Raw genomic sequence first — 26,071 nt, forward strand, 5'->3', positions numbered from 1 at the left:
TAGGGTCTCCACACCTCTCCTGGATTTCGCGTCGGCAGACCACTGGCGCAGCCAAAGTCCCCTACGAGCTGAGACAGACATGGAAGATATCCCTGCAGCCATGGATCCCAGGTCTTTCATGGATTCCATCATAAATCCTGCAGAATCCTGAATGTTACGTAAAAACAATTCAACATCACTTTTATCCATTGTATCCAAATCTTCAAGTAATGTGCCTGACCACTTTACTATAGCTTTGGAAATCCACGCACAGACAATAGTAGGCCGTAGAATCATCCCTATAGCCGTGTATATGGATTTGAGCGTAGTGTTGATTTTGCGATCAGCCGGCTCTTATAAGGCGGTAGATCCTGGAACAGGTAAAAACCACCTTTTTTGAGAATCTGGATAAAGATGCGTCAACTATGGGTGGGTTTTCCCATTTTTTCCTATCCTCCTCAGGGAAGGGGAAAGCAACCAGAACCCTCCTAGGGATCTGGAATTTTTTCTCCGGGTTTTCCCATGCTTTCTCAAATATAGCATTTCATTCTTTAGACGCAGGGAAGGTTAGCGAGGCTTTCTTATTGTCAGTGAAGTAAGCCTCCTCAACCTGTTCAGGTGTTGTATCAGCAATATTCTACACATCTCTAATAGCCTCTATCATCAACTGCACCCATTTTGCAAGAGATGCCGCCCCCCACAGCACATCCCCCTCGCTGTCTGCTGTTTCAGAATCGGTATCCGTGTCATCTTGCATAATCTGGGCAAGAGCACGTTTGTGGGAACATACAGTAGGGGGTCCTGAGGTAACAGAACCGGGCCAAACGGCTAGAGATGTGCGGAGGACACATTTTCGTGTTTTGTGTTTTGGTTCTAATTTCACTTTCGTGTTTTGGTTTTGGCTTGGTTTTGCCAAAACCACCCTTTCGTGTTTTGGTTTTGGATCTGGATGATTTTTGAAAAAAACATAAAAACAGCTAAAATCACAGAATTTGGGGGTAAGTTTGCTCCTACGGTATTATTAACCTCAATAAGATTCTCAATTCCACTCATTTCTAGTCTATTCTGAACACCTCATACCTCACAATATTGTTTTTAGGCCTAAAAGTTGCACCGAGGTGGCTGTAAGCTAAGTGACACAAGTGTGCGGCACAAACACCTGGCCCATCTAGGAGTGGCACAGCAGTTGCAGACAAGATGGCACTATTAAAAAACTAGTCCCCAAACAGCACATGATGCAAAGAAGAAAAAGAGGTGCAATTAGGTAGCTAGATGGCCAAGCTAAGCGACACAAGTGTGCGGAACAAACACCTGGCCCATCTAGGAGTGGCACTGCAGTGGCAGACATGATGGCAGATTTACAAAAATAGGCCCCAAACAGCAAATGATGCAAAAAAGAAAAAGAGGTGCAATGAGGTAGCTGTAGGACTAAGCTAAGTGACACAAGTGTGTGGCACAAACACCTGGCCCATCTAGAAGTGGCACTGCAGTGGCAGACAGGATGGCAGATGGATGGCAGATTTAAAAAATAGGCTCCAAACAGCACATGATGCAAAGAAGAAAAAGAGGTGCAATGAGGTAACTGGATCGCCAAGCTAAGCGACACAAGTGTGCAGCACAAACACCTGGCCCATCTAGGAGTGGCACTGCAGTTACAGATTGGATGGCACTTAAAAAAACTAGTCCACAAAAAGCACATGATGCAAAGAAGAAAAAGAGGTGCAAGATGGAATTGTCCTTGGGCCCTCCCACCCACCTTTGTGTTGTATAAACAGGACATGCACACTTTAACAAACCAATCATTTCAGCGACAGGGTCTGCCACACAACTGTGGCTGAAATGACTGGTTGGTTTGGGCCCCCACCAAAAAAGAAGCAATCAATCTCGCTTTGCACAAACTGGCTCTACAGAGGCAAGATGTCGACCTCATCCTCATCCTCCAATTCCTCACCCCTTTCAATGTGTACATCCTCCTCCTCACAGAGTATTAATTCGTCCCCACTGGAATCCACCATCACAGGTCCCGTGTACTTTCTGGAGGCAATTGCTGGTAAAGGTCTTCCCGGAGGAATTTATCATTAATTTTGATGAACATCATCTTCTCCACATTTAGTGAAAGTAACCTCCAACGCCGATCGCTGACAAGGTTACCGGCTGCACTAAACACTCTTTCGGAGTGCACGCTGGAGGGGGGGGGAGGCAACTTAGGTAAAATAAAGCCAGTTTGTGCAAGGGCATCCAAATTGCCTCTTTCCTGCCAGTATACATACGGACTGTCTGACATGCCTACTTGGATGCTGTCACTCATATAATCCACCATTCTTTCAATGGTGACAGAATCATATGCAGTGACAGTAGACAAGTCAGTAATCGTTGGCAGGTCCTTCAGTTCGAACCAGATGTCAGCTTTCGCTCCTGACTGCCCTGCATCACCGCCAGCGGGTGGGCTAGGAAATCTTATCCTTTTCCTTGCAGCCCCAGTGGCGGGAGAAATTGAAGGATGAGCTATTGACGGTCACGTTCCGCTTGAGTTGACAATTTACTAACCAGCAGGTCTTTGCAACTCTGCACACTTGTATCTGCTGGAAAGAGAGATACAACGTAGGCTTTAAACCACGGATCGAGCATGGTGGCCAAAATGTAGTGCTCTGATTTCAACAGATTGACTACCCTTGAATCCTGGAAAAGCAAATGAAGGGCTCCATCCACAAGTCACACAAACTTTGGGGAATTGCTCCGTCTTAGCTCCTCCTTCAATTTCTCCAGCTGCTTCTGCAAAAGCCTGATGAGGGGAATGACCTGACACAAGCTGACTTTACGTGTGGCAAGTTCGAAGGGTTGGAGAACCTTGCACAAGATGGAAATCATTCTCCACTGCGCTTGAGTCAGGTGCATTACCCCTCCTTTACCTATATCGTAGGTGGATGTATAGACTTAAATGGCCTTTTGCTGCTCCTCCATCCTCTGAAGCATATAGAGTGTTGAATTCTACCTTGTTACCACCTCTTGCTTCAGTTGACGGCAGGGCAGGTTCAAGAGTGTATGATGGCGCTCCAGTTTTCGGCACGCAGTGGCAGAATGCTGAAAGTGGCCTACAATTTTACGGGCCACCAACAGCATCTTCTGCACACCCCTGTAACTTTAAAAAAAATTCTGCACCACCAAATTAATTGTATGTGCAAAACATGGGACATGCTGGAATTTGCCCAGATGTAATGCACGCACAATATTGGTGGCGTTGTCCGATATCACAAATCCCAAGGAGAGTCCAATTAGGGTAAGCCATTCTGCAATGATGTTCCTCAGTTTCCGTAAGAGGTTGTCAGCTGTGTGCCTCTTATGGAAAGTGGTGATACATAGCGTAGCCTGCCTAGGAACGAGTTTGCGTTTGCGAGATGCTGCTACTGGTGCTGCTGCTGCTGTTGTTGTTGCTGCGAGAGGCAATACATCTACCCAGTGGTCTGTTACAGTCATATAGTCCTTAGTCTGCCCTGTTCCACTTGTTCACATGTCAGTGGTTAAGTGGACACTGGATACAACCGCATTTTGTAGTACACTGGTGCCTCTTTTTCTGACGTCTCTGTACATTCTCAGTATCGTCTGCCTAGAGAAGTGAAACCTAGATGGGATTTGATACCGGGGACACAGTACCTCAAACAATTCTCTAAGTCCCACCAAACTAATGGCGGATACCGGACGCACGTCTAACACCAACATAGCTGTCAAGGCCTCAGTTATCCACTTTGCAAGAGGATGACTGCTGTCATATTTTATCTTCCTCACAAAGGACTGTTGGACAGTCCGACTTCCCCTCTGGGATGACGATTGACTCCAAGCAGCAACAACAGCAGCAGCAGCAGCAGCAGCAGGTTTACCACTCAAGGATTCTCTGGAGGAATCCCAGTTAGTAGAGGACTTCTCGGTCTTGACAGTGACATGGCCTGCAGGACTACTGACGTTCCTGACTGAGGAGGAAGTTGACGTTGAGGGAGTTGGTGGTGTGGATTGCAGGAGCTTGGGTACAGGAGGAAGAAGGGATTTAGGTATCAGTGGACTGCTTACGCTCTTACCCAAAGTTTCACAACTTGACACTGACTTATGATGAATGCGCAGCAGGTGACGTATAAGGGAGGATGTTCCTAGGTGGTTAACGTCCTTATCCCTACTTATTACAGATTGACACAGGCAACAGATGGCTTGACACCTGTTGTCCGGATTTGTGGAGAAATAATTCCACACTGAAGATGTGGCTTTTTTGGTAGTTTTCCCAGGCATCACAATGGGCTTCTTCATCCCACGGACAACAGGTGTCTGGTGCCTGACTTAAACAAACCACATCACCATCAGAATCCTCATCGTCAACTTCCTCCTCAGCGCCAGCAACACCCATATCCTCATCCTGTTGTACTTCAACAGTAATATCTGCAATTTGAATTTTAGGAACTGGACTGTGGGTGCTCCTCCAGCACTTGCAGGGGGCGTGCAAATGGTGGAAGGAGCCACCTCTTCCCGTCCAGTGTTGGGAAGGTCAGGTATCGCAACCGCCGACATACTTGGACTCTCCTTGGGGATTTGTGATACCATCTCAGAATGCACAGTTCTTGTCTGTGCTCTTTCCAGCTTAACTCTTTTAATTTTCTAGCGGGAGGATGAGAGATTCCATCATCATGTGAAGCTGAACCACTACCCATGAACATAGGCCAGCTCCTCAGCCGCTCCTTCCCACTCCGTGTCGTAAATGGCATATTGGCAAGTGAACGTTTCTCCTAAGACGATTTAAATTTCTTTTTTTTTGGTTCTTTTTAATGAACTTTGGCTTTTTGGATTTGACATGCCCTCTACTATGACATTGGGCATCGGCCTTGGCAGACGACGTTGATGGCATTTTATCATTTATGTCACGGCTAGTGGCAGCAGCTTCAGGACTAGGAGGAAGTTGTTCTTGAAATTTCCCTATTTTATCCTCCAAAATTTTGTTCTCCATTATTTTTTGGGAGTTATATAAGACAATATGCGGCACAGGAATGACTGGAATGACTGATGGCCAGGTCACTACCACTGGTCTGACGTAGCACAAAACAGCAACACTGTAAGGGACTTGTTGTTGTTATTATTATTATTATTATACGGCAGCAGTGGGCATATAGCAGCAGTGTATACCACTGTGACTGCCTCGCCACTGGAATGACTGATGGACAGGACACTACCACTGGTCTGATGCAGCACAACACAATAACACTGTAAGGGACTTGTGGTTGTTGTTATAATTATTATAATACTTTAGTAGTGGACATATAGCAGCAGTGTATACCACTGTGACTGCCTCGCCACTGGAATGACTGATGGACAGGACACTACCACTGGTCTGATGCAGCACAACACAACAACACTGTAAGGGACTTGTGGTTGTTGTTGTTGTTGTTGTTGTTATTATTATAATAATACTGTAGCAGTGGACATATAGCAGTAGCGTATATATCGTCACTGGAATGACTGATGGACAGGACACTACCAATGGTCTGATGCAACACAACACCACTTTATACAGCTACACTGGATATATGGCAGCAGAGGACACCAACACTGTGACTGGCTGGACTGATGCAGCACAATACATTCACTACACTGGACTGGACAGCACAACACAGCACCACTTTATACAGCTACACTGGATATATGGCAGCAGAAGACACCAACACTGTGACTGTCTGGACTGATGCAGCACAATACACTGACTACACTGGACTGGACAGCACAACACAGCACCACTTTATACAGCTACACTGGATATATGGCAGCAGAGGACACCAACACTGTGACTGGCTGGACTGATGCAGCACAATACACTGACTACACTGGACTGGACAGCACAACACAGCACCACTTTATACAGCTACACTGGATATATGGCAGCAGAGGACACCAACACTGTGACTGGCTGGACTGATGCAGCACAATACACTGACTACACTGGACTGGACAGCACAACACAGCACCACTTTATACAGCTACACTGGATATATGGCAGCAGAGGACACCAACACTGTGACTGGCTGGACTGATGCAGCACAATACACTAACTACACTGGACTGGACAACACAACACAGCACCACTTTATACAGCTACACTGGATATATGGCAGCAGAGGACACCAACACTATGACTGGCTGGACTGATGCAGCACAGTACACTGACTACACTGGACTGGACAGCACAACACAGCACCACTTTATACAGCTACACTGGATATATGGCAGCAGAAGACACCAACACTGTGACTGTCTGGACTGATGCAGCACAGTACACTGACTACACTGGACTGGACAGCACAATACAGCACCACTTTATACAGCTACACTGGATATATGGCAGCAGAGGACACCAACACTGTGACTGGCTGGACTGATGCAGCACAATACACTAACTACACTGGACTGGACAGCACAACATAGCACCACTTTATACAGCTACACTGGATATATGGCAGCAGAGGACACCAACACTATGACTGGCTGGACTGATGCAGTTCAATACACTGACTACACTGGACTGGACAGCACAACATAGCACCACTTTATACAGCTACACTGGATATATGGCAGCAGAGGACACCAACACTGTGACTGGCTGGACTAATGCAGCACAATACACTGACTACACTGGACAGCACAACACAGCACAAGACTCGCCACCCCACTTTCCCGCCCCCACACAGACACTGAACACTGAGGACACGTCCTCTCAATACACACTCCGAGACTGGAGTGAAAATAGCCGCGACGCGCAACTCCTTATATGGAGTCCAAATCCCGCGAGAATCCGACAGCGGGATGATGACGTTTTGCCTCGTTCGGGTTTCCGAGTCAGACGGGAACGTTTCTCCGAACTCGGAAGGCAAAGTCCGGTAGGGTTCGGTTCTCTGAGAACCAAACCCGCTCATCTCTACAAACTGCCATAGAGTTCTGTAAAACCTGAGTTGCAGATTCATTCTGTGCAACCCTAATAGAAATTTGAGAAATCATAGTTTTAATAGAGGATAACCATTCTGGCTCTCTTGCTGGTATCTGCGATAAAACAACGCAAACCTGATTACATGGAATGGGATCATCCTGAGAGGACATATCCTCTGCAGCATATGACACAGAGTCCCTGAACATAGCTTAATGGAGACCACACACACACACACACACACACACACACACACACACACACACACACACACACACACACACACGAGGACAGACAGAGTTTCACCCCCAAAAATGGCAAGAGAGACACAGAAATTGGAGCCAACCCACACACAGTGCTTTTAACATATAGGGAGACCCCCAACCAGCGCTGACTGTGCACCTTAATAGGTTACACGGTCTTTATACAGCCTCCCCCCCTTCTACAACCCCCTGGTACCGTAAGAGATAGCTGGAGTTGAATTGGAGGGACAGCTCTCACTGAAAGCGCTTCTGCAAGCAGGAAAATGGCGCTGAACGCTGCTGGGTCCGCTCTGAGGAGATGCTCCGCCCCCTTCATGGCTCTGTCTTCCCGCTCTTCTGGAGATTATACTGGCCTGAGGAATTGTGCTGGCAGCGATCCAGGGACCCTGACAGGCTTGGAGGTAGGGTGTAGGCGCTGGCTCAGGGCGCCCCTCACAGCGCCGCACTATGTACCGATGAGCCCTGGAGTGCAGTTAGTACTGCACTCCATACCCTGTTGCCGCCATCTTCACACCGGCCTCCCGCTTGCTAGGGGGGCTGGTGACTAACTCGCCACAGATCTTCTGGCTCAGTAAGGGGGTGGTGACATGCTGCTGGGGTGAGCGATCCCCTCTGGCGGGGAACGTTCGATCCCCTCAGGAGCTCAGTGTCCTGTCAGCAGAGATAGTGGCTCAGACTCCGCAGGGCAGACACAACTCCCCCCCCCTTAGTCCCACGAAGCAGGGAGGCTGTTGCCAGCAGCCTCCCTGTAAAACAATAAACTCTAAAAAAAACTTTTACCAGAGAAGCTCTGTAGAGCTCCCCTAGCTGTGACTGGCTCCTCTGGGTACATTTTCTAAACTGAGTCTGGTAGGAGGGGCATAGAGGGAGGAGCCAGCCCACACTCTCAAACTCTTAAAGTGCCAATGGCTCCTAGTGGACCCGTCTATACCCCATGGTGCTAATGTGGACCCCAGCATCCTCTAGGACGTAAGAGAAAATAAGTATGCAATAACTCAAATACAATAACATAGAAAATGGATCCAGGAGGAAGCTATCATAAAATACAGAAAATTCAACCTTAATGGGTCTAACTGGTAACTAGTAATTGATTTAGTATGCAACATAAACCTAAAAGTCCATATTAGCTTGAGCATAATATATTAAATATATTAAGTTAGTAAAGCAGTCTATAAAGTTAGTGCTCTTATAGCTTAATAGACAGAGTACAAAAGCACCTGAAAAATCACTGGAAGTTAGTGGCATGAAGACAGATACGGCATCATTAGGTGCATCAATCCAGATATACAGTAACTGCAACTGTCAATCAGCATATAACATGTAGCCAGAATGTAAATCGCTGAATGTCAATACTGAAGGTCATAGTCATAAGTAGAAATCTTTAATGGTAAGCAGGAATTGTGAGCTTCCACTGCATACATGATGTCATCTCATTACTGACAGGTGTTATATAACTACCTTAACTGCAGAAGTGCTGGAAATGTTTGAACTCAAGGCCTGGTTCTCTATGCAGATATATGTATTTTATATTTGGGATGGTGACGATTACTCTGTCACTACTTTTGTTGATCACCTTAATCACAACAGTTTTGGGTTAAGATTCACGAGCACTCCCAGTTATCAGTAAATTAACTTTTTGGATATTGCGCAGAAAAATGGACACACCTGCTTTCATTGAGGAAGTTGACTGTGGTAACTAACTATTTAGACTATTCTAGTAGCCACTATAAACCCTAGAGGGATTACATACATTTGGAGCCCCCCTCAATAAATCCTGTGTTTTTTCCTAGGAAACATTGCAGACTAGACAGCTTTTTGTATCAGACATCAGTGCTTCTGGTCTTAAGTGCACCTGGTCTACAGCCTTCCTACACAGCCAGGAGGGGTAGAGTTATTATTTTTATTTTTGAGAGGCCTGGAAGTGGGTATTGTGGAGAGGAGGGACAGTTTGCCAGATGTGCTGTCAAATCTTGCAGCTGCCCTGTATATTTATTTATTTATTAACAGTTTCTTACATAGCGCAGCAAAATCCGTTGCGCTTTACAATTCATACTTGCCTACCTGACCCTCTCCATGAGGGAGAAAATGCTCTGTTCCTGGACTTTCCTGGTAATGTGTGATTGCCATCACCTGTGGTGAAACACCTTTCTTATCAATTAACTAGCTCACCACAGGTGATGGCAAGCACACATTACCAGGAAAGTCCAGGAACAGAGCATTTTCTCCCTCATGGAGAGGGTCAGGTAGGCAAGTAGGCAATTGGATATACCATAATGATTGATCCATGTCTGCACGGTCAACAGTTCAGCCTTCCTGCTTTTGACCAAAACCTCCTTACACCCCATATCTCCTGCACCCCCAAACTACAAATAGCACAATAAAATGCTGCATAGCTGAAAACTAATATTGGCCTGGATTGGAGGAAACACTTTAATCATTTAATGATTATTGTTACATACCTCCCAACATGACCCTCTCCAGGAGGGACAGAATGCTCTTAATTTGTGATTGCCATCACCTGTGCTGAAACACCTTTCTTATCCATTAACCTGTTCAAAACAGGTGCCGTTCTTATCCATTAACCTGTTCAACACAGGTGCAGACAATCATACATTAAGAGAAAAATCCAGAAGCAGAGCATTGTGTCCCTCCTGGAGAGGGTCATGTTGGGAGGTATGCTAGAGGCAGTACTGGCATACAGTATAACTATACATATGCATACATATGCTCTCTCAAATGAGCCATACTTGCCTACCTGACCCGCTCCATGAGGGAGAAAATGCTCTGTTTCTGGACTTTCCTGGTAATGTGTGATTGCCATCACCTGTGGTGAGCTAGTTAATTGATAAGAAAGGTGTTTCACCACAGGTGATGGCAATCATACTTTACCAGCAAAGTCCAGGAACAGAGCATTTTCTCCCTCATCGAGAGGGTCAGGTAGGCAAGTATGAAATGAGCCTGTACCTTTGTTCACAACAAGGTTCACAGTGGAGGACTTTGTAGCTAAACAGGAATATACAGTAACATTCCAGACACTATAATGCTTGAACTTATACTTATCATGAAGTGACTACGTCATGATATATATCTACATGTATCTACAAAAAAATTAATGAATGTTTAGAGAAAATGGCTAAACTTAAAATGATTACAGTATTTTAGAAAGGAAAAAAATAAAATTAAAGTTGCTCTGATGTTTGCAGCAAGTTTTCGTGTCCGCTGTGAAGTCACAATTTAAAATAAAACCATATAAGACGGATTTAAAATGTCCCATTATATTTGTATTTCAGCATTGCAGAATAAAACACTGGATCTGATTTAAGCACTGTTTAGCAACGATAGGCCCTCAGGTTCTGTTTCAGACACAGCTAGATGCACACCTACTTTGTGCTGTCCATAGACAACTCTGCAAACTACATTCACACTGTACAAATATATACACAAAGTTCAACCTTGTTTCCTTTCGGAAACACCTTTTCCATGGAATACAACTTTTCTGTACCATTTCTTTAAAATAATCCTGAGAGTGAGTTGACATCAGGATTGTTTATATTACATTTGTTCCTCTTTGTGTGTGTCTGAAGCTCTTACATTGCTCGCCAAAATACAACAAGGTGCAAAATGTCTTTAATTTTCAATGCAGAATAAGAACCAAAAATTGCCATCTCTGAGTTGATGTTAAATTCAAGTATTTGGTATACTGTAGCTACAATGGCTGGGTTCCCTCCACACAACTAAAACGGCACATTCTCCAACACTCCCGATGCTAATACGCAGCAAGAACACCCCAATTCCACACAACTCCTTCTCTTGGCCTGAGTCACAATGCCACAAACCTAAGCATTGGCCTGAGTCACAATGCCACAAACCTAAGCATGTTGACAGAAATCTGAGTACACTTAAGCAATTGTGGTGCATCATGTTTTGCTCACTAGAAATGACTACCATTGACTGCACTTAACTTCCCTGATTCTGATATAAGTTCTACTGTTAATATAATATAGCTACAAATACTATTTCAAAGTTTACACCCAACGTTCTTCATAACTTTATAATAACCAGGAAAATGAGTCACTTATGTTTGACGTATTATAATCAGGACAAGAAAATGGAACTTTAGATTTTTAGTTTAACACTGTGACTATTTACTCTTCATTGAAGTGGAATCGACGAAAGCTGGATATTGAGCTATGGAAAACATAGGACTATTCAGGCTTCCTGACAATACGTGTTCAAGCTTTCAGCAGACAGTTCACCCTTGCTCTGCCCTTGCAGAAGTGCCCCACAGGGAGAGCTGATGGTAAGAAGTGGGCATATAAAATCCAAGACAGAAAAATGGCTCCCCAACCGCACCTGAAATTACTCAGGTAAAAAGGAATAGAGCAGAGAAAAAGAGAGAACATCAAGTCAGAGTTTTTCTCTCTGACAAAGAGGCCTTGATAGCACAGTAATAAACCTTGAGCACACATTGGAAAGCAATGAACTTCTGTACCTGCTGTGCTTTGAGGTGTTAATAAACCATATAGAATACTGTAAGTGCAAGCACTATAATTGTAGCGTCCTATAATATTATATGAATAGTGTAATATTCAAGCCATTGGGATAACCTCTTATTTTTAATAACATTCAATCAAACTATTTATCTATTTACCTGTCCGAATTCCATACAAATGTGGATTTTCCCAGAGAGCTATGGAGAAAACACATTGTTCACTGCTTAAGGAAGCTCCTTTTCTCCCTGAGATCATTATGTTTGGGACATAAGCATCAGGCTTTCAGTGCAACCCTTGGAAGCACAATACCAGATACAGCTACTGTACCGCAGAGAGGCGGAAGGGGGGATTGGATGGCTATGCAGGCATGCCAGATACAGTAACTTTATAAGGTGCTAAATCACTTGACCAGAAGAATGGTTGCAATCAGATTGCCATTGAAATGAGTGCTCTAGCAGGGTTCAAAATCAAAGAGGTCAGGGTTAAGCAATCAAGTCAGAGTAGATGGAAATATAAAACGAAAATGGAAAAGGGAGTCAGCAATGGTCAATGAGGGGTAGTTTCACAGCTCACTTAAGGACGTTGCTGATATGTTTTTAAAAATAATACTTTTTTGCTACGTATTAGCCTTTGTAAGCAGATACATGGGAGAAACACTGTCAGTTCATTTCTGCACCTGAGACCATTCACTGACTTACCGTATCAATTTATTTATTGAATTGCGAGGCTACTATATCTTTTTATTACCATTTTTTACTTTTTCTTTCAGTATTTATTTTTTACTTATTTCCATTAAATGTTAATACATTTTGTTACATGACATCTGACTTCTACAATTGCTTAATTATTCAATCAATCAATCAATCAATCAATCACGCTTAGCTTCAATTAGCGCTGTTTTGTTTCATTATAGTCTTTGGTGGTTTTACCTGTAAAACCCACAGAGAGTTGACCATAGACAGAAGCATGTTGATCCAGCTTGGTCAGTTATATTACGGTATTTATTTAAGTTGGTTATTTTATTTTATTAAGTTTGAACCATGTGCTGGAATATTCGGTCTTATTGATAATAAAAAGGTGCTAAAACCCCAGTTAAGGTCACCTTGAAAACCAGTTAGATGTCTTTGATGATGTAAATTATGTTAGAGGATTAAGTTAAGGGTCTAAAAAATGTTGGTCTATACAGGTTGAGTATCCCATATCCAAATATTCCGAAATACAGAATATTCTGAAATACGGACTTTTTTGAGTGAGAGTGAGATAGTGAAACCTTTGTTTTTTGATGGCTCAATGTACACAAACTTTGTTTAATACACAAAGTTATTAAAAATATTGTATTAAATGACCTTCAGGCTGTGTGTATAAGGTGTATATGAAACATAAATGAATTGTGTGAATGTAGACACACTTTGTGTAATACACAAAGTTATAAAAAATATTGGCTAAAATGAGCTCCAGGCTGTGTGTATAAGGTGTATATGTAACATAAATGCATTCTGTGCTTAGACTTAGGTCCCATCACCATGATATCTCATTATGGTATGCAATTATTCCAAAATACGGAAAAATCCCATATCAAAAATATCTCTGGTCCCAAGCCTTTTGGATAAGGGATACTCAACTTGTAATACGTTTTGCAACATCAAGAGATGCCTGCTACTGGTGGTCCAAGATTTTGCTCCTTCTGATGGAAGAAGCTTGTTAATTTAGGCGTTTCATTGCTGATTGCAGACATACCGAAGAAATGTGCGTCATATTGTTCACATTCAAAAACATGGAGACAGTAATTCCCACAAAATCTGTTTTTATGCACATTTTTGCACTTTAAGAATGCTTTTGTTTTCTGAGAACAATAATATATGTCTCTTTTATATCTGCAGTTTAACACATTGAGCGTTCTTTTTGTCTTTTTAGCATGTAAAAATGGAATTAAATTTATGTGTCATCTGTTAGCCTAAATTTATTATTATGTGTAGGATTTTGTACTGTCAGGTAAGATTGGCGCAACCCAGGACAGCGGCTCATTGGAGGTTTTTGCCAGGCACCCCTGTAAGGAAGCTTTTGGCTTCCTGTTTGAGTTCCTACAATGTTAGGTTGGTACTGGTGGACATGGAGGAGTCTCACTAGCCAAGGACTGGTATACGGTAATGTAATGGATAAGGCAGGAGAAAAATCAGGAGTAGTCAAAGGCCAAGACTGCAGAGCTACAGATAAATCAACAGGCAGAATTAAATGGTCATAAAATCTGGGTCATCAGAACACTGGGAACAAGGTTCAGGAATGGTGGAGATCAGGATGTTAGATCTAATACAGTATATAGGCAAGAATTGCATTGAAGTGAAGGGTTTAAAACTTTAAATAGGCAGGGCATATCACGTTTGTGGTAGCCATAATGTCACAGGAAACATGATCACGAGTTAAAATCCCAGCAAGTGACGCCGAGTGTGGCTTTAGCCTAGGATCAGTGCAAGATAGTGGGTATGAGAGCAGTCGCCCCAGTAAAAACAGGTCTGGTTCTTGCGGCATTAGGGGCCCCATATCAACATTTTTTTCAGAATTGTTTCTCACAAACCTTTGTAACAGCTAGAATCTATGTAGATGTTGTTGGTTTCTGACCTTTTTTTGTTAAATAAACACCCTGTAGTATAAGTGTCACTGTTCCACTGATCAGAGTTAAATTAAGTGGAAAAGACCTTGTACAGATGGGAAATATTTAAAATAGAGATGAGCGGGTTCAGATTTAACGCCAGAATTAACGCCAGTTTGGTTTTATCCGGATTTTTCCTATTGGCTATCCAAAACACGAGACATCCGTGAGCCAATAAGATGCCGTTTTGAGAACCGAGTAAAACCGAACCCACTCATCTGTAATTTAAAATGTCTGAAAGCCTAATAAATATACTTTGATGCTGATAGTCCAAAAAATAATGTAAACGATATGGTCCTGTTTGTACAGACATTTTGGCAAGTATTGACTTTGCTATGCTATGTATCAATTTTAATAACATTTCATAAAACACAATGGAGTTCTCTGGAAATAGTCATTGGCCCTCATTCTGAGTTGTTCGCTCGCTAGCTGCTTTTAGCAGCATTGCACACGCTAGGCCGCCACCCTCTGGGAGTGTATCTTAGCTTAGCAGAAGTGCGAACGAAAAATTAGCAAAACTGCTACTAAATAATTCTTTGCAATTTCTGAGTAGCTCCAGACCTACTCACAGATTGCGATCACCTCAGTCTGTTTAATTCCTGGTTTGACGTCACAAACACGCCCTGGGTTCGGCCAGCCACTCCCCCGTTTCTCCAGACACTCCCGCGTTTTTCCCTGACATGCCTGCGTTTTTTAGCAAACGACGGGAAAACTCTGAGTTGCCGCCCAGAAACGCCCCTTTCTTGTCAATCATTTACCGAACAGCAGTGCGACTGAAAAGCGCCGCAGACGCCACAGCAAAACTGCTAAGTTTTGTGTTAAATAACTAAGCGCATGCGCTCTGCGTACCATGCGCATGCGCAGTTAGCAACAAATCGCAGCATAGCGAAAATGGGCAACAGGCTAACAACTCGAAATTACCCCTATTGGGCCTAATGCTGAGATTATTTTATTCCAACCAGTGAGAATGCACATATATCTACTAATGCAGATTTGCATAGATCTTTACAAACAGAGATGGGGTAAGGAAAGAGCTTGCAGAATCAGGCCCATTACAATAAAAACATGTTCTGTTATTGAAAATGCTGCTTATGCAGACTTGCAAAAACACGCATACCCACCTGTTGGTGTAAATGTTCACTGATGATGATTACTAGGCATATCACAGGTATGGCAGCTCTTAACATAACCACTGGAGATATATATGGATCTGCACATGGGCAGATAGATTCTAATTTAGGGGGTAATTCCAAGTTGATCGCAGCAGGAAATTTTTTAGCAGTTGGGCAAAACCATGTGCACTGCAGGGGAGGCAGATATAACATGTGCAGAAAGAGTTAGATTTGGGTGTGGTGAGTTCAATCTGCAATCTAAATTGCAGTGTAAAAATAAAGCAGCCAGTATTTACCCTGCACATAAACAAAATAACCCGCCCTAATCTAACTCTCTCTGCACATGTTATATCTGCCCCCCCTGCAGTGCACATGGTTTTGCCCAACTGCTAACAAATTTCCTGCTGCGAGCAACTTGGAATTACCCCCTTAGTGTGCACTTTTTTTTACTGTAATTTACACTCATTTTGCGACCAACTCTGCATCAGCCCCTCTATACATAGTACACTATGCTCCAGAATAGCTGTAAGTCACAATAATGAATGTATTTTGAATGAGGACACAGTACATGATTTAATTCGCTTAACTACTGTTGTTTTCAACATCTGTGTGTATGAGTTGTAGTACTCTTATGCGACTGTCTTCTGTAGACCTTCATTCTGTTTTGCATGTGGAGGTAGTGTGCATCACAGAAAGAAGCAACCTACTGTTACCAAGGGCCTGAAGTCTCCAGCAAGGCCTGTTCATGGGTACTGTACCTTCCCTCATCGCTGCTCCTAACCCATAATATTGGGAATTGCAGGTTACAAGGCTATAGGCTCCTATGGCTTTGAACCCCAGTTGATAAGTACTTAAAAAAGAATCCCTTGTCAGTGCAGAGTGTACCTTGGTTTTATATTTTAACGAAATACTCAAGTTTTTGTGTTGACACTGCAGTGTATTTGGTATGTGTGTTGGTGTTCTGTTCCTGATCCAAATTCTTGAGTTACTCTCCTCTCACTGCTCCAGTAAGTTGAGACTGACTTTGCAGACTCTGGGGCTGGTGCCAAGGGAACTCTATGCCAGTTGTTGTAGTCCACACTGTCTCTTGTGAATGATTCCAAAACAATGGAACATAGCATGTGCAGCAGCCAGCAAACGCTATGTTGGCAATTAATCCGATGGGTTTTAGACTGTCAGGCTCTTGTGTGCATACATACTACACAGTTATTGGGCTGACCTCGTATTACTTTATGCCACATTGCCTCCAGTTCATATTATGCTACCTTATACTGCCCATCCACAGGCCCCTTAAATGCCATCAGACTACGACACAATCCTCATATGCAATCAAACTCATACTCATACCCCTTATTTTGATCAGCCATAACATTTAAACTTCCTGCCTAATATTGTGTTGGTCCCCCTTGTATGGCTCTGACCTGTTGATGCATGGACTCCACAAGACCTCTGAAGGTGTAAAGACCTCAGTTCTTAGACCTGAACAATATTTGTAGTGTGGCAGGGCGCATTATCCTTCTGAAAGAGGCCACTGCTATAAGGGAATACCATTGCCATAAAAGGGTGTACATGATCTGCAACAATGTTTTGGTACATGTCAAAATAACATCCACATAAATGGCAGGACCAAAGGTTTCCAAACAGAATACTGTCCAGAGCATTGCATTGTCACCATCGGCTTTCTTTCTTCCCATAGTGCATGCTGATGTCATCTCTTCCCCATATACAGTAAATAACACAGACACACAGCCGTCCACATGATGTAAAAGAAAACGAGATTCATCAGACCAGGCCACCTTCTTCCATTGCTCCATGGTCCAGTAGTGACGCTCATGTGTTCTATGTAGGCATTTTTTTTTTGTGGACAGAGGTTGGCATGGGCACTCAGACCAGTCTGCAGCAACGGAGCTCGTGCACAGAAAGTTCAATGCACTCCTTTTTATCTTAGTCAGCATTAACTTTTTAGCCATTTGTGCTAGAGTGGCTCTTCTGTAGGATCGAACTAGAAGTGCTAGACTTTGCTCCCCACTCACACTAGTGAGTCTTGGGCATCCATGATCTTATTGCCGATTATTCTTCCTTTGACCATTTTTAATAGGTACTAAAAAGTGCATAATGGGAATACCCCATAAGATCTGCTGTTTTGGAGATGCTTTGACCCAGTTGTCTACCCATCACAATTTGGCTCTTACCAAAGTCGCTCAGATCCTTAGGTTTTCCTATTTTTTCTGCTTCCAACAAAGCAACTTCAAGAACTGACACTTGCTGCCTAATATATTTCACCCCTTGATGTGCCATTGTATCGAGAGAATCAATGTTATTCACTTTACCTGTCAGTGGTTTAATGTCACGGCTGATCGGTGTATATGCCATTAGCTCATCTGCATATTCCCAGATAAAGAAGCTTAAAAGTGTGTGTGAATGAATTGACCAGTACAAGATTAAATATGCTGAATTGCAAGGCAATTTAATGAAGATGGTAAATATGATTCCTGCCTCATACAGTCCATACATTGTGCACTGGGGACGTCAGGCTATGTTACAGCTGGATCTGGAGGATGGATTCCTAGCGAAGTGCACCTTATGTACTATACTCACTGCACACTGTGACAGAAGGCTAACCACATGACCCCCACAACTGAAGATGATCAGTCCATAGCACAAATCTCAGCGGCATGGTGCTCCCACCTCCAGTTTCATTCACTATGCTTTGTTGTGAAGGCACCAATGTAAATTAGGAGCAGCATTCGCTCACCCCTCTGACTATGGCACTGTCCCTGTCCCCAGTGATCAGAAATAGAGAGTCATCTGAAATAATTCAATTTGCATGTGTAGTGGGCATTTCTTACACTGTAACCCACTCAGGCTGAAGTATGCCATAAGAGTACTGGGCTACCTATGAAAAAAAAACACAAGAGGTAGGTGCATTTCTGACACCATCACATCAGTGTAAAAGGGGCTGCATTTTGTTTAATGTCACCAGGGCTATTTATATCAATACATCCACATGTATTTGAGACACTTAAGACCTGAAACAATTGATATAACTGATGAATATTGGCTGAACCTAGCATTACAGCCTTATTCTTTATCCATCAGGCGTCTCTGCACTTAAACACTTGGCTTAGAGATCCTGCTCTTGGCAACATCCTTTATCATGTTTTTAGGGGTGACCTTGAAGAAGACTTATCACTATGAAAGAAACTTTCTACATGCCCAGCCTTAAACACATAGGGGGTTATTTAGAGATGGACGCAGACTGCTTCAGCAGCAAGATCTGCGTCCATCTACTCACAAGATGGAGGCCGCCCAGCACAGGACAAGGCCACCCGGCATGTGCGTGATGCTGCCCCGCGATGTGTTTGCAATTTAATTGCAAAAGCATCGATTTGTGGTCGACCCTGTCTGCATAGCCTGGCTGTGCTGGCGGGCAGTCCGGCACCATTTTTCTTGTGTAGCGGCTGCATGTGACGTCACATGCCCCACAACGCCGTGTCGCTGCCCACCCAACACCCGATGCTGTCAATCACCTTGCGGCCACATCCTATCACCAGTGAACGTGCGCAGACCCAGCGGCTGCATCCACCTCTGAATAAAGCCCACAGTCATTGTCGATTCAAGAAATACATTAAAATGTTTGTGGGATTTGTTAAGGTTATAGACTTTGGTGCTTATTTACATTCGTCAGTAAAATGCGTTCCAGAAACAAATGGCGTTATGTTATTTTGTGTTGCATAGACAATTCATCAAATTCATTATAACTCATAAACGCAACCCCATGAAGATACGCTTTAAGCGTAAAAGATACACTTCATATCATGATGCAGTATTCTCAAAACACAAACATCATCATCAACTTGATGTTGTTTTATTGCTATAAAATACAGTGGCGTGCAGTGAGGTCAGTGGCTGGTGAGGCATGCCCACTAAAGCCGCTGCTATGGCCGCTGCCAGAGGCGAGTTTAGACCTCATGGGGCCCTAAGCAACACACGGATTTGGGGCCCCCTTCCTCATACAATCCATAGCACTATATCATGTCATCACCGCCCCTGGCTGTGCCTTCTGTGCTTGTGTCTCCTTCTACCTGCACTAAAGCAGTAGGGGGCAGATTCCGGAGCCTCCTCTCGGACAGCATGGGGACAGACTCTGCTCACCTCCATTCTCCGCCAGCAGCAGCAGGTCTCCCAACAGCTGCGCTGCTGCTGGGAGAGCTGCTGCTTGTGGATGAGGCTGGAGACAAGCAGAGTCATCCCTGGCCAGCAGTACCAGTTTAGGAATGGGCTCTACCTGGCGCAGTTTAGGAGCGCCTGGATTCTGATGCCATACCTCACAGTTGTCGAAGTGGAATTTTGAAGTGGGGATATGGAAAAGTGAAGGTTGCAATTATGTGCGCGCTGTAGGCGCGTGCGCTTTGGGTAAGGGGGCGTGGCCACGCACAAGGGGGCGTGTCCTTCAGTGTAATTTATCACACCATATACCCCATATACACCACAATAGTAGGACCCCTTATACTGTCTAGTACTGGTGCCCATTTCACATTATACCACACAGTATATGCGGAAATTCACATTATAGCACAGGGAAAGTGACAGCAGGGACATAGGGACAGGGAGAGTGAAAGAGGGACAGGGAAAGTGACAGCAGGGACAGGGAAAGTGACAGCATAGACATAGGGACAAGGAGAGTGACATGGAGAGGGACAGGGAAAGTGACAGCAGGGACATAGGGACAGGGAGAGTGACAGAGAAAGGGGCAGGGAAAGTGACAGCAGGGACATAGGGACAGGGAGATTGACAGAGAGCGACAGGGAAAGTGACAGAAGGGACATAGGGACAGGGAAATGACAGAGAGAGGGACAGCAAGGGCATACAGTATGGACTAGGGAGAGAGAAAGGCAGCAGGGTAAGATTACCTCTTTAGTAGCGGCGGTGCTGAGGATGCTGTGGTCTGCGGTGCAGTGGATGAGGAGGCTGTGGTCTGCATGTTGCGCAGGAGGCAGAGGTGCAGAGAAGGACTGAGGGCGGCCGCGTGGCTGAGGGTGGCGGAGGTGTAGCGAGGAGGAGGCTGTGATCAGCGGCACTGAGGCTCCTATGACTGCGGTGCTACTATTTTAAATCTGCTGCGGACCGGCAGCCTATCAGGAGCAGTACACCACAGAAGAGCCGCTTATACACGATACACCACAGAAGAGCCGTTTATACAAGTCACACCACAGAAGAGACGCTTATACACGTTACACCACAGAAGAGACACTTATACACGATACACCACAGAAGAGCCGTTTATACAAGTCACACGACAGAAGAGACTCTTATACACGTTACACCACAGAAGAGCCGCTTATACACGTTACACCACAGGAGAGCCGCTTATACACGTTACACCACAGAAGAGCCGTTTATACAAGTCACACCACAGAAGAGACGCTTATACACGTTACACCACAGGAGAGCCGCTTATACACGTTACACCACAGAAGAGCCGCTTATACACGTTACACCACAGGAGAGCCGTTTATACAAGTCACACCACAGAAGAGACGCTTATACACGTTACACCACAGAAGAGCCGTTTATACAAGTCACACCACAGAAGAGACGCTTATACACGTTACACCACAGAAGAGACGCTTATACACGTTACACCACAGAAGAGATACTTTTACACGTCACACCACAGAAGAGACGCTTATACACGTCACACCACAGAAGAGACGCTTATACACGTTACACCACAGAAGAGACGCTTGTACACATCACACCACAGTAGAGATGCTTATACACGTCACACCACAGAAGAGCCGCTTATACACGATATACCACAGAAGAGCCGCTTATACATGCTACACCACAGAAGAGCCGTTTATACACGATACACCATAGAAGAGCCGTTTATACACGATACACCAGAGTAGAGACGCTTATACTTCACACCACAGTAGAAATACTTATACACGTCACACCACAGAAGAGCCGCTTATACACGATACATCACAGAAGAGCCGTTTATACACAATACACCACAAAAGAGCCGCTTATACACAATACACCACAGTAGAGACGCTTATACACGTTACACCACAGTAGAGACGCTAATACACGTCACACCACTGAAGAGGCGCTTATACATGTTACACCACAGCAGAGACGCTTATACACGCTACAATACGGAAGAGCTGCTTATACACGTTACACCACAGAAGAGACGCTTATACACATTACACCACAGGAGAGCCGCTTATACACGTTACACCACAGGAGAGCCGCTTATACACGTTACACCACAGGAGAGCCGCTTATACACGTTACACCACAGGAGAGCCGCTTATACACGTTACACTACGGAAGAGCTGCTTGGGGGGAGGGATGGAGCTGAGGGAAGAGAAGGCAAAATAGCACGCACCCACGAAAAATGATGAGCACCCATGGGGCCACCCGGCCATATACAGGTCTTTATAGTCACCCGCTCACCCCCGCTGGTGGCTCATCTGGTGTATTACTATGCTGCGCTCACCCCCGCTGACGGCTCATGTGGTGTATACATACATCACATGAGTCACCAGCGGGGGTGAGCGCAGCAGTCTCAGTCGGAGCCCCAGCAACAGCACTGTAGCTTCCCCCAGCCGACACGCAATGAGCCGCCAGCGGGGGGTGAGCGCAGGATAATGTCAGTGAAGCCCCGAGCCCGGCCCGGCACTACAGCTTCCCCCAGCCGCCCAATACCCCAGAGACCAGGAGGCTGACTGTGTGCTGGGGGTGGAGCCACGGATTCCTCGGCCCGCAGCTCCACCCCCAGCTCACAGTCAGCCTCCTGGTCTGTTGCGTGTGCAGCCATGGCAAAGTAATTACGTCATGGCACCCATCGGCAAAAAGATAGATTGGCGCCACTGGGTGGGGGGAGTTTGGGAGTTTACAAGCTACTCACCAGTCACCAGTGTCTGTCAATAGTGGTTGTGGTCTCTCACATATTGCCAGATGCTGCGGCCAAGCCCCTGCAACTTCTCCTGCGCTCCCTCCAGCTGACAACCCAGCTCAGCTCAGCTGGCAGTTGAACGGTGGGCGGCAGTGAGGGGGGGGGATGAGCAGTGAGCGGTGCTGAACTGGGGGTGATGAGGGGGGGTTGATAAGCAGTGAGCAGCTGTGATGAGCAGCAGGGGGGGTGCTGGGGGGGTGCTGAGAGGTGAGCTGGGGGTAATGAGTGGTGGGGGAGGGGGTCGGGTGTGCCTGGGGTTGATGATTTTGATGACTGGCGCTGGCGGTGAGCCGGGGGGGAGTGGATTGATGAGTGGCACCAGCGGCGAGCGGGGTGGTGGGGTGGTTGGTTGATAAGCGGCACCAACGGTGAGCGGGGGGGGTGGAAGATGAGCAGCACTGTCGGTGAGCGGGGGGCGGGAGATGAGCAGCACTGGCGGTGAGCGGGGGAGGGAATGAGCAGCACTGGCGGTGAGTGGGGGTGAGATGAGCAGCACTGGCGTTGAGCGGGGGGAGGAGATGAGCAGCACTGGTGGTGAGCGGGGGGGAAGGTGAGCAGCACTGGCGGTGAGCAGTGGAAAGATGGGCAGCACTGGCGGTGAGTGGGTGGGTAGATGAGCAGCACTGGCGGTGAGCAGGGGGAGATGAGCAGCACTGGCGGTGAGCAGGGGTGAAGATGAGCAGCACTGGTGGTGAGCGGGAGAGGAGAAGAGCAGAGCTAGCGGTGAGCGGGGGGAGGAGATGAGCAGCACTGGTGGTGAGCGGGGGGAAGGTGGGCAGCACTGGCGGTGAGCAGGGGGGGAGATGGGGGTAATGAGTGGTGGGTGAGGGGGTTGGGTGTGCCTGGGGTTGATGATTTTGATGACCGGCGCTGGCGGTGAGCCGGGGGGGGAGGGGATTGATGAGTGGCACCAGCGGCGAGCGGGGTGGTTGGTTGATAAGCGGCACCAACGGTGAGCAGGGGGGTGGAAGATGAGCAGCACTGGTGGTGAGCAGGGGGAGGAGATGAGCAGCACTGGTGGTGAGCGGGGGGGAAGGTGAGCAGCACTGGCGGTGAGCAGGGGGAAGATGGGCAGCACTGGCGGTGAGTGGGGGGGGGGAGATGAGCAGCACTGGCGGTGAGCAGGGGGGAGATGAGCAGCACTGGCGGTGAATAGGGGTGAAGATGAGCAGCACTGGTGGTGAGCGGGGGAGGAGAAGAGCAGAGCTGGCGGTGAGCAGGGGGAGGAGATGAGCAGCACTGGTGGTGAGTGGGGGGGAAGGTGAGCAGCACTGGCGGTGAGCAGGGGGGAGATGAGCAGCACTGACGGTGAGCAGGGGAGGGAGATGAGCAGCACTGGCGGTGAGCGGGGGGAGTTGAACAGCTCTGGCGGTGAGCGGAGGGAGATGAGCAGCACTGGCAGTGAGTGGGGGGGGAGATGAGCAGCAATGGCGTTGAGCGGGGGGCTGAGAAGATGAGCAGAACTGGCGGTGAGCGGGGGGGAAGATGAGCAGCACTGGTGGTGAGCGGGGGGAGATGAGCAGCACTGGCGATGAGCAGGGGGGAGATGAGCAGTACTGACAGTGAGCGGGGGAGATGAGCAGCACTGGCGGTGAGCGGGGGGGTGAGCAGCACAGGCGGTGAGCAGGGGGGAGATGAGCAGCACTGGCGGTGAGCAAGGGGAGATGAGCAGCACTGACGGTGAGCGGGGGTGGAGATGAGCAGTACAAGTATCGGGCTGGATGACATGGGCACAATACCCCTGCGATACCTTTCCAACCCACATGGTTTTGCTTCCACGTGTATACCGGTACCGAAAATACTTCCCACTGTTGGCTATCTTGCGTACAAGTTCAGAGTCGATAGGTATCCTATCAGCTCTGTGCGAAAAGGTCAGTGTCTGGTTATTCCACGTCACTTCACAATTTCCTGGTTTTCGGAAATTGGAAATATTAAAACACTCTAGTGATCTAGTATCTACATGATACTGGTGGAGCTTCAAACTAGGGGGCCTAGATATATTGAATTTCTTGTCCACCGGTGTCCCACCCCGTAATTCGAGTACCTCATCTATCGTTAAAGGGTACAGCACTAATCCTGGCTTACTCTGTCCTTGAGGTACCTGTGAGCACACCCAACATTCTGTCTGGTTCAAGACCTTACCCACTAATGAGTGGTAATCACTCAATGGATGTCAGTCCATGTCGATATTAATGTTGGACTGACATCTTTGGATGCACCCATCTTCGACTATGTTCTCGCAATATCTACAAATACAATATTCATCAGACAATAACCCCTCACATTGTCTTCGAGCTCTATGACTACCAGAGCGCTTACTGATACCAGCCTTTACTAGAGCGATGTGCTGCTCCTGAGATCCTGCAAATTCGTACTCGCCATCAGAACCCATTCCAGATCCTTGCTCGACTTCTCTGGGACCCTCACCAAAACAGATTGTCCTGATCAAAAACAAAATTACCAGCAGAACCCGAAACGCAGTCTCTACTGATAGATCCATTTCTTTAGGGGAAAGAAGGAGAATAAGGAGGAGAAAAGAAAGGAAAATGCAGGGGTGGGGGGGTGAAAAAAGAAAATGGTGCGACAACCGTCCTTGATCTTGTTGCTCTCCGCGCTCAGGTGCCGTTCAACAGTTCTGCCTCTCAGTTTTCCCAGAATAGACTCTCTAGTGATACGAGGTTCTCTTCACCTTGCTCTTTGTCACGAGTTTTCTCCGGGTCAGCGACCTTCTTGCAGTGGGACGAGTGGACCCAAGTCTCTCTTTCGGCGACCTTTAGTGCTGTTGTGCTGGTTAACAAGACTTGGTACGGGTCTTCCCACCTGTCTAATTGGTCATGGGACACATAAAGGAAAATATCCCAGCCAATCTGGATCCTTTTCAATTTGCATATAAAGCAAATAGGTCGACAGATGACGCTGCTATCACTTTGGTTCATCGTGTGGCTACCCATCTAGAATCCACATGTTCTTTTGCGAGAATTTTGTTTGTGGATTACAGTTCAGCATTTAATACGGTAATCCCAACATCATTAGTGTCTAAATTATCTCAGTTGGGTTTGAATAACTTTGTATGTAGATGGATCTTGGATTTCTTGACTAACAGGCCTCAATCTGTTAGATTGTACAATTCTCTGTCAAGCGAACCTGTAATTAGTACAGGGGTGCCTCAGGGCTGTGTACTGAGTCCCCTGTTGTACTCCCTGTTTACCTATGATTGCCTTTCTAAATCGGAGTCAGTTCACATTATTAAATTTGCCGATGATATTGCAGTTGTAGGTTTAATAAGTAAGGACGATGAGTCAGAATATAGATCTGAGGTCGCTAGGTTAGAAGCTTGGAGTCAAACAAATCATTTAATCCTAAACGTTAAAAAGACGAAAGAAATGATTGTAGATTTTAGGAAAATACACAAGCAGCCCTTTTGTCCTATAGTTGTAAATAACCAGGTAGTGGAGACAGTTGAGTCTTTTAAATTCCTGGGCATTAACATCTCCAATGATCTGTCCTGGGGTACCCATACACGATTTGTTGTTAAAAAAGCCCAACAACGCTTGTTTTTACTGAGGAAAATGCGTATGGCGGGAATACGTAAGGAGATTTTAGTAAAGTTTTATTCAGCCATTTTAGAGAGTGTCCTTACATACGGGATTATGGT

Source organism: Pseudophryne corroboree, chromosome 4 (genome assembly GCF_028390025.1).
Source record: "Pseudophryne corroboree isolate aPseCor3 chromosome 4, aPseCor3.hap2, whole genome shotgun sequence".
NCBI classification, from domain to species: domain Eukaryota; kingdom Metazoa; phylum Chordata; class Amphibia; order Anura; family Myobatrachidae; genus Pseudophryne; species Pseudophryne corroboree.